This window comes from Aplysia californica, unplaced genomic scaffold, assembly GCF_000002075.1.
Source record: "Aplysia californica isolate F4 #8 unplaced genomic scaffold, AplCal3.0 scaffold00293, whole genome shotgun sequence".
Classification (NCBI taxonomy): Eukaryota; Metazoa; Mollusca; class Gastropoda; order Aplysiida; family Aplysiidae; genus Aplysia; species Aplysia californica.
The window spans coordinates 769,247-779,980 of record NW_004797563.1 but is presented as its reverse complement, the minus strand read 5'-3'; positions in this window follow the sequence as shown (position 1 = coordinate 779,980).

Below are 10,734 nucleotides of genomic sequence, written 5' to 3'. Positions count from 1 at the left end.
AGAGGTTTCACGGCCCTCGCAACTGCATAAGGTCGTACGAGCGACAACTGAAAATGTTCATTGCATCTCGCCCGACGCTCATTATTACTCTATGCATTTGAGAGCGCCGTAAAACACTTACAACAACAAAATTCCTAGCAACTGAAAATGTTTAATGTGTCATGCGCGCTCATATGACCGTGTGAAGTTACGGGCGCCGTAAAACACTTAGATCTGCAAAATTATTTCATTTTTAATTCCTACCAACTGAAAATGTGTAATGTGTCTCGCACGGCGCTCGATATGAACCCAATGCAGTTGTGAGCGCCGTAAAAGTAAAAGACTAATTTTTAAAAGTTACAGTTGTTCCAGTCCCCCCCCCCACCCCTCCAGGCGTTCCCATTGACTGAACTCCAGGAAAATTACTACTAGATGTATAGATGTATATACTATATATCCTAGCATGTTATCATGCTGTAACCGTATATTGTGTACCCACCCACTACTGGCATAAAACATGCATGAATGCATACAGTGAAGAGAGAGAGAGAGAGAGAGAGAGAGAGAGAGAGAGAGAGAGAGAGAGAGAGAGAGAAGCAAAAATAAACAAAACAAAACAAAATCCTTGTTACAAGTCAATAGTCATTGACACAACTCAAGCACGTAGGCTACTGGAAAAAGAAAAAAGAAAAAAAATACGTTTTTTAAGTTTGTCTCCAAGCAACATCCTCCCCTCCCTCCCTCCCTCCCTCCTCGCGTCCCAAGCACAAACCACTCCAAGATAGTCGGTTCCTCAAGCTTACCCTGTCTAGTATACTATTATGTGTCCAGTCAACCGGGGTCGTTGTCCTGAATACCTGCCTGGTGTCTTTGTCTGGCGACAACAAGAATAATTAAACTGCGCACGTAGATATATCTACGTATACGTGCGAGGATTACAAATGATAATAATACTCCAACGATCACAACCCCCCCCCCCCCCCCCACCCTTTTTCCCATCCAGCTTTACCCCCACAGGCGAATGACCTAGTACGATGTTGAGGAACAGGTTAACCTACTTGGCCGTTGCACTCACATGACGAGAGTTCAATGCCCATTCTTTTTGTGGTGAAGTTTAATTTTGTCGAGTGTCTTTTGCTATTCTGCTTCGATGCTCTAAGATCTAGCCCGACTCAGCCCGTGTTGGCTGAGACAGGCAGAGTTGAAGAAGTCCGCCTCCCAAATGATCAAGACCTTAGTTTGAGTCGATGGAGGCGTATTTTGAAACTAGCTGGGCCCCCTTTCGATGAAAGGAATGATCGGTGCATTAACATCAACTGAAAGTCATTTGCCTACTATATTTACACTGTACTGGAATGGAGCAATACATCTTGAGATATGCAAACAATTAGCTGGTCTAGATCTATACTCTCAAAACAAAATCGAAATATTATCACTTCCGGCACTTCCGTTGTGAAGGACAGCTACGCAGATTTGTTTCGTTTCTCAGTGGAATAATCACAAAGGTCAAAGAGGGACGGGAATTTTTTATCAAATATATTTTTCTAAATTCAGAAAATGAATAAATAAAAACTCGTGCCCCGTCATGGGGGACCTATCTATCTTTTTGAAGGTACTTGCCAACTTTCAACTCTGTAGCTGTTGTAGTAATTGTTGGAAAAGTGACATATTTAAATTATGTGTTTCCAAGTCATCAAATATATAATAGATTAATTCAACCCCCAATCTTACCCTTACCACAACACTCCTTTATCCGTACCCTCCTGCGTGGTTGGTGGATGCATCGGTTTCGTCTTATTTCAGTACAAAGCTCGGGGTTTAAGGGGGGGGGGGGGGGGGCGGATTATTTTTTTCCACTTTTAAACTTTTTTTCTCTCAGAACTGGTCACAGTGTCCATATCTGAAGCGCAAGTCATCTTAGCTTTTAATTCTTTTATTCAATTTATTATTATTATTATTTTCATTTTTAGGCCTATTATTAATAAAATTTAATAATAATAATAATATGATTATCACCATCATTATCTTTATTATTATTGTGTAATAATAATAATAATTATTATTGTTATTGTTGTTGTTGTTATTATTATTATTATTATTATTATTATTTTCACAGCAAAATGGCTTATATGTTGTTCTGGTGTTGTCGCATACAAGTTGAGTAAATCGAAAATAATAATCAACTAACGTTACTTTCATGTCCAACACTTTGTCATATTCCAGCAATTTCCAGTTGTATAAATAATATACTAAAATCCCAAACAAAACGAAGCAAAATATATCCAGACCAAAAAGAGGAGCAAACAATAACTACTGTTCTTCCTTTTCAATTGTACATGTTTTCTGTAAATTTCAGTTTTTGACTTAAAACGAAGAGTTTTCTTATGGTCATCCCTTTCATCATATCATCACGATCATGAGGCAGATGATAAAATAAGGTTGGAAAAGGTTAGAGCTAATCCTTAGACAGAACTTCTCCTCCCATGATAACAGACAAATGCTAAGCAAATCTGAAAAGGCGGTTTTCTTCCCCACGTCTCTTGTGAAAAATTATATTGTACAGGAAATACAGGTAGCAAGTTATTATAGCCTACATGTACGCCAGTTGAAAACAACTCACACTTGACCTACGGTACTAGAACTCGGTCTATCGACAACTGACTGTGTAGTATTATTACTGGTATAGTAATTTTACAGGCACCCTGTACAAATATATATCCCTGTCGTCAAGACCAACGTGGACAAAGTGAGATACAGGATCTCAGCTGAGAGAGTTAAAATTGTCCTTACATGAGACTTTCTCACGCATACATGATTCAACTGCTAGCTGCCAAACGTCTATAAATGTAAAAACCAAACGTTAGTAGTGTACTGTAAGGTGTTTCACACCTCAATCGACACTATTTAAATCATTTAGGTGCCGCGTATAACCGTTAAATTCTAGACACAGTACCTGAGGGAAAGTTTGAAAACAAGAGAAATCAAGATGAATGCTTCTTTTCATCGAGCTTGGTTGACGTTCCCACGCGCATGGTTAGCCGAGTTTTTGCAGCACATACAGTTTGCCATCCTGTGTCTTACCCTCTTTGTCTGTTTGGCTGGATCCATCGGCAATGTCGTCAACATCATCGTCTTCTCGAGAATGGATCGGCGCCAAACGATCAACATTAGTCTTCTGGCCTTGGCGGTTTCAGACCTCTTTGGCCTACTTGGAACATTCTGGGGTATAGCTTGTATGTTGCCTCCAGTGCTCCGATCCAGAGTTGTTCAATTTTCCCCAGCCGACTTTGCATACGCCACTGGCAACTGGGTCCACCTGGTCTTTGCAAGAATTACAGCCTATCTGACATTGTTGATTTCCGCAAACCGCTGTCTGTGCATACTGTTTCCGTTAAGGATAAAAGCATTTCTTACTACTAGCAAAGTGAAAGGAATAGTTATTGGCATTTTTGTTTTTGGGTTGGGGAGCCAGAGTCTTCATTTCTACTATCTCAGATTTGTGGGGAAGTTTTCTGCAGAGAGAAACAAAACTGTGCTTGGCGTGACTTATATTGAGGGGGGAGAGTTCATTGAGTTTGTCGTGAAGGCGGTAACACAAGTGTTCAGTCAGTGTTTTGTCTTCAGCTGTGTGGTCGTTTGCACGATCCTTCTCGTCAGCAGACTCAAACAACACGCTAGATGGCGTCAGGGTCTGCAGATGCCTCAGCGTGAAAGGAGAGTGGCGAAAATGACGTCAGTCATTTCGGCGGTGTATATCATATGCTTTATCCCCAATACAGTCAAATTTCTGTTTATGTTTATGCTGCCAGAGTTTACGCTTTCCGGGCGACATCAGAACATTGTACTTTTCATGACTGCGTGCTTTTACTTTTTAGAGGTCCTCAATTCCTCAGTGAATATCTTTATCTACTTCCTGATGAGTTCACAGTATCGAAAGGAACTGAAATATGTGATCTGATTGTGTGCATGGAAGCTATCGTTCGATCCTACCATAACAGAAACCAGGCAGCGAAGATGACTGGTGTAAGGTTTATTTTTGCTTTTTAAAAACTGTTTTTTCTGTCCTCTTATACCACGAGGCATCCAGTGAAGATGCCACTGTCAGCCCACCACACAGTCTGTAAGAGTCTGCAACTTCAAAAGTAATGATTGGAATACATCCAAATTGCACTGGAATGTACCAGAAATGTTGCAATTTGGATCGTCACGTTGTTCCTTTGGGGAGTCTCTAACTCTATATTTCCATTTTGTTTCCTTGGACTTCCCTTTGCGTCGAATCGCATGTTGTAGGCATTGCAGGCTGGCTGTTGTAGCCCCATTCTCCTTACATGCTCATGCCACCTTATTTGTTGTCTCTCGATGTATTTCAAGCTCGATCCGACACCCACTTGATGTTTGATGTATTCACGTCTTTGTCTATATGTGAGGCAGTGCGGTAGAATCAGGCTCTCGTCAATTTTGGGGCATGTAGAGTTATTGGTGTCATCTTAAAGCTTGTTCACTTGTCTTTATTTCTATAAAAAAAAACCACATCCATTTATCTTGAATACAAGTCGAGATATTTGCCAATGAAGGAGGTGGGGTCACCTGTTTTCCGAGGTAAAATTGGTGAGAAAATGGCCACCAAAGATTAGTTATTTCCTTAGCTTAAGAGTCCGTGGTGACTGAAAATTTACATTTTTGTGCCTTTAATCAACATTTTTAAGAAAAATCCACACAGAAATGAATTCTTTAATGGGCATAAAAGGTGTTGAGCCAAAAAAACAAAAAAATTGATAAAAATTCACTAACCTGCGGAAAAATGCAAGCTTCTTCACTTTGATTATTTTGATGAGAGCCTGATTCCACCACGCTGCCTCACATATCTAGCTGCTTGTGATGATTGATGTTTTTCTAAGACAATTAATTTTTCATGCTTTTATTTTATTTTGCTTCGCTTTGTTGAGGGTGCAGGTTTGGCAGAGGTAGCAAAGAGTTGGTGTACGGTTTAAGATAATTATAACATCCAAAGAGATTCTTCATAAGTTTGTATGATTTGTATGAAAACAACCTAGTACTTGTATTTTGTTATACTTATACAGATGCACTGTAATAGGATCGACAATGCATCTATCGTCATTAGTAGTTTAACGGTTTGGCGCTTCACCGTCTCACGCAAAAGACTTAAGGTCGACTCCCAAATGGGGAAGTTATTTCATCGAACATCAGTACCTGACTTCTGAGATGTTGTATTCCACTCAGAACGGGTTGATCTGGCAGGCAGGGTTAAAGCAATAAAGCAAGCCGCCTTCTAAAGGTTGCCTATAAATTGTGATTGTGACATCCTAATATGATTTATTATACAACAGTCGACTACGGATGAGTTGATCAACTTATCCAAAGTTCAATTGAACCGTTGGGATCTGTAAAGAAGAAGAGGTGCTGGGAACCAGGGAAAAGATCAACTTAACCGAAGATCAACTCAAGCGAGTTCAAATGAATTATGACACACGGAGGCCCAGCTATTCATCATTTTGCAATTCTGTCCGTACCATCTTTTCTCAATATTGTTTATATTGAAAATTTGTTTGTACATTGTACTGCACCTGTTCTTTTCACGTCCATTCCAGTACTGAGAGCTGGTTGGTAAGGGTCAGATATAAAGCGTCCTTGATTCAAATCCTCAATTGAGCTTTCTTGCACTCGTGGTCCCTGGGTTTGCGTGTTTTATACATATAATTATCGATAATATAGTACATTATACTAGAGTTGGTGTGACGTGTTGGCCCATTACATGAATTTATATCACTTATAATATGGACTATAATATTGTCATCATCATCCTCATCCTCATCATCATCATCATCATCATCGTTGTTGTAGAGCATGGTAATAAAAATAATAAATGTTATAAAAAATTAGTGGAGTCTTGAGTGTTTGAATATTTATGACACTACAATGCATACAATTTGTTCAATGTTTCGCCCTAATGGGCTGTATCAGGAACGTGACGATGACACTGATGATGATGATAGATGATCGTCATCACCTTTTTTTTCTTCTTCATCTTCTTCCCCACCACAGCCAACAACATAACCACTCTAAAAACAATGCCACCACGAAGTACATCTGCACTTCATAGCATACTTACGCTGTAAACGTGTGACTTTATACGGTAACCTCTTTGGTGAGGTGTGTAGTTCGAACGATTGAGGAGAAAAGACAATCACCAGAGAGCGTCAGGGGACTCTCGTGGCATAGAGGTTAAGGTGTTGGCCTCTCACTTAAAAGGTCCCGGGTTCGAATCCGGGTAGTAACCGAAAAATTTTCTTCACTAAATTTGTCTCCTTTCACCTCATTTCCTGCTCTCTAGCAATGTTCTGTCGTCTGCTTTCGTCTCCTCCTTCTGCCCCCACCCCCACACCTCCTTTGCCCCTTCCTTTGGGCTCCTGATTCTTTCTGCAGCCTTTCTACTGCTACTCCTTCGCTTCTTCTTACTGCTGTCTTTCAGCCACACCCCTGATCTTCTGGTGGGAAAGATCTACACCTAGCCTTCTCGGACAAGGGCGAACAAATCTCGGAGGGCCCGTGTGCAAGTTGCGCACGTTAAAGATCCCTTGGTGGTCTAACATCGATAAGAGTAGGCTTCGGCCGCCACTCGGACAAAATTCAAAATTTCCTACCAACTGAAAATATTAGGTGTGTCCCGCGCGCTCATATGACCTAATGCAGTTGCGAGCGCCGTAAAACACTTTACCATAACAAACAAAACAAATAATAATATATTTAATATATATGTTAAGCGAGAGAGAGAGAGAGAGAGAGAGAGAGAGAGAGAGAGAGAGAGAGAGAGAGAGAGAGAGAGAGAGAGACCTCCGAGATTTTTCGGCCTTATCTAAGAAGGCTAGGTGTTCGATCTTACCTTCCCTAAGAACCGGGGGTGTGACTGAAAGTCAGCAGTAAGAAAGAGCTAGTAAAAGTACAAGTAGAATCAGTGAAAGAGTCAGGAGTTAGGGAGAGAGGAGCACAGAGGAGGCTGGGGGGGGGGGGGGGGGGGCAGAGGTTATGAAGTTGGGATGAAAGAAGATAATATGACTAGAGAACAGGAGGAAATGACTTGAGAAGAGAAAATTTCAGAGAAGCAAACTTTTCTTGGCTGTCAGGTTACAATCCCGGGACCTTTGAACGAGAGGAGAACACTGCACCTCTGAACCTAGAGAGCCCCTTTTTAATCCAGTAAAAAGGAATTAAATATATGTAAACTTCCCTAGAAACTGTAAAATAAGAAATATTTCCCCCCAAAAGTTTTCCATTCTTTGTAAAAGATAATCTCACTTTGCTTCAGTAATAACACCACCCTTTTTTCTGCCCCATTCCTCATCTTAAAAATTTTTCCTTTAGCCGTAGATTCTTTAACGATGAGAAAAAAATTCAAAAGACAAGAGAGCCTTAAAATTGTCCAAACATTGATCCAGGAACGACATTGCATAAAACCATACATTTACTTGTTGAAAAGCAGAACCCACAGATGCAGACAAACTCAAAAAGTACACAGAAAAATTTGGGAGAACGAAACACCACAGTTAGATACTAGGAATAAATTGAACAAGACACTGCTTTTCACGGTTCGGACAACACAATTAGTTTTCCAATTGTTTGACAGTGGGCATATAAACATCATGAGCTGTATTGGGTTTTTTTTTACCCTTTGTCCGTTATCTTATCACCTGAACTACCTGTAGCACTTTTATTTTGCCAAAGATGTTTATGTTTCGAAATATTTGAGGGATATTCTCATATATTATGTATACATGACATTCAAAAGTGAAGCTCCACTTCTAAAGAAGTTTGCCATCTCAGAAAGAGTGTAGACTTTTAAGACAGATGTGGACAGCAAATACAGTTGAACCTGCTCTAACAGCCTCCCCGTAGGAGATGATCAACCGTACAAATGGCCACTTCCCATTTCCTCCCTTGCATATTTTAAACGTTATAATAACGCTGTATAAGACGAACTACCTTTCTCAGATGGCCACATTTCTTCCTGACAATAGGTGGCCGTCTTATAAAGTGTCAACTGTAGATCACTCTTGATGTAGCTGCTGTGGTCAAAGTTTAACGCTCTGCTAGACACAATGTAGATTATTTCAAAGGCAAAATACTAGGTCCTTCAACATTAGAACGCATTTGTAAGCAAATATTCCAAGAAGATCTAGAAAATCAATTCAGACTCCACTCAGGTTTAGAACACATTTTTGCATGGCATACCAATTTCGTAACCTTCTTTCTTCACACCAGCTACTAATAAAAGACTAAACTAATAGAAAAAGAAAAAAAATACATTGTTAACAATAAAGATTGAACAAAAACAAAAGTATTATTCATTTTTGGCTTTATTTATTCAGCTTGATAGAAAATGAATGTTAATGAATTCAAAAAGAACAGTTTTCATTACAAAGGGAATTTATGACAGTGATCGATTGTAACTAAAGGTAAATGGTTTTTGCTGTCTTTTCCACAATTTAGATCACACAGGAGGCAGGCTTCTCAAACTTACCCATCTGGGCCACATGGACTGCCAGGGATGTAATAATCCATAAGACAGATGCAGATATTCAAGAAACAGATGCTGGAAGCAAACTAACATTTTCAGTGTGCAATTGAGAAAAGACTGTCCATGAAACTACTCACAGTCACAGCGTTATAATGTGCCACAAGCAGATTAATGTAATGACAAGTAGAAATTACTTTTAAAAAAGAGAAAACCATGAAAGACCATCCACCAACCACCCACATTAGACAGCATGATTGAAGATAATTGCAAGAGAAAATAATTGACCATATTATATAACAGTAAAAAGAGAAAAAAATTGACCATATTATATAACAGTAAAAAGAGAAAAAAATTGACCATATTATATAACAGTAAAAAGAGAAAAAAATTGACCATATTATATAACAGTAAAAAGAGAAAAAAATTGACCATATTATATAACAGTAAAAAGAGTAACTACACCAGAATACCAATCAGCCATTCAAACGAGATAGACTGGTTGAAAAAACAGTTGCGAGCGCGAATTGAGCTTTAAAAAAGTGAAATAAGAAAAAGGAGCAGACATTCAACAAAGCTCATTGCAAAGTTTGATTTACTCAATCCTGCCTTAGGCCATGTTGAGAAAATTACCCTCCCATTAAAAAGAAGAAGTATAATTATGTGAACAAAACTAAACAATTTTTTTAAAAAGTCTTCCAAAGGTACCATATATGATGAAAATATCAAATAAACTGGAAAACATAGATTAAAGATTATAGAGTAAACATTTTTTTTAAGCAGTCAATGCTTCGGGGCCTATCCCTGTTATCTGGTTGGTCAAGGATGGTTGGCGAATGAGTCTTAGTTTTAGCTCTAGCTTCATTTTCGCTGTCAGACCTAACAACTATATCACTTATATCTAAATCCTCACCAGTGTCCTGTTTATTTTTATGACTAGGCATTAGCTTCTTGTTCATTTAATCTGTCCCTTTTTTGTTATCGTGATCAAATAAACCATCATTACGGAAGACATCTATAAAATCTAGATTCAAGCATTTAAATGTGGTCTAAAAACATTCATTTATATCATTTTACTAGTTTTATTCTTTTTTAAACAGCAAATGTGATCAGTAGCCACAGGGATTATTTTTTTGTGTCTGTGTTCTTCGTCAGATTACAAATCGTGTATACCATGTATTTGACCCAGAATTGTATGTTGAATGGGCCAGTATACATGAAACGTTGATACAAATTTTACTTTTTTGAGGAAGCGCCTTAAACCACAAGGGAGTAAGCACTACAGTAGTGATCTTAATTACACTTCGAAAAAGCATCAAAGAACCTCAACTTTCTTTATAGCTTTAGTAACCCGACAGTGAATCTAAAAATATCTGTAGAAACTGGAAGATAAGGTCAAACCACAAGTCTCGCTGAAAATGTCATTTGAACAATACTTCCTTCATAATTAGCTATAGGAAAATCCTGATAGAGAAATGTAAACTATCGGGCAACAATGGACCTAATGGTCAATCTAGGCCACAGGAGAATTCATGTAAAGGTCAACCTCGGTAAATCTAAGCAGGAACGTTTAAAAACAGTTGGGAAAGAAATTGAGCATTTCATAATAAATCAAATCAAATATTCAGCCATGTTATTTGCAACAAAAACATTTGTAATTCTATGAGCATCAAAAAGTCAGATATTCTGATCCTTCAGGAATAAGGCAAAAGAATTATATATAAAAACAGCTGTATATCACAATTTTACAGATGGAAACATATGTGTCAAGACGCAGTGGAACCAGGCCCTTATCAATTTTGGGGCAAATGGAGTTACTGGTATGATCTTAAAGCCTATCCATTTGCCTTGCTTTTGATGAAATAAAACCATCCATTTATCTTGAATACAAGTCAAGATATTGGCTATTGAAAGAGGTGGGGGTCGCCTGGTTTCAGAGGTAAAATGAGCGAGAAAATGGCCGCCAAAGTTGAATTATATCCTGAGCTTGAGAGTCCGTGGAAACTGAAAATGTACATCTTTTATGCCTTTAATCAATGCTTTTCAGTCACATCCACACAGAAATGTCTTCTTTAATGGGCATGAAAGGTGAGGAGCCAAAAAACAAAAATTCGACAAAAATTTCCAAACTTGTGGAAAAACTGCCAGTTTCCTGACTTTCATTATTTTGACAAGCGCCTGATTTCACCATGCTGCCTCACATATAGTGTCTCGAAAAGGAAATA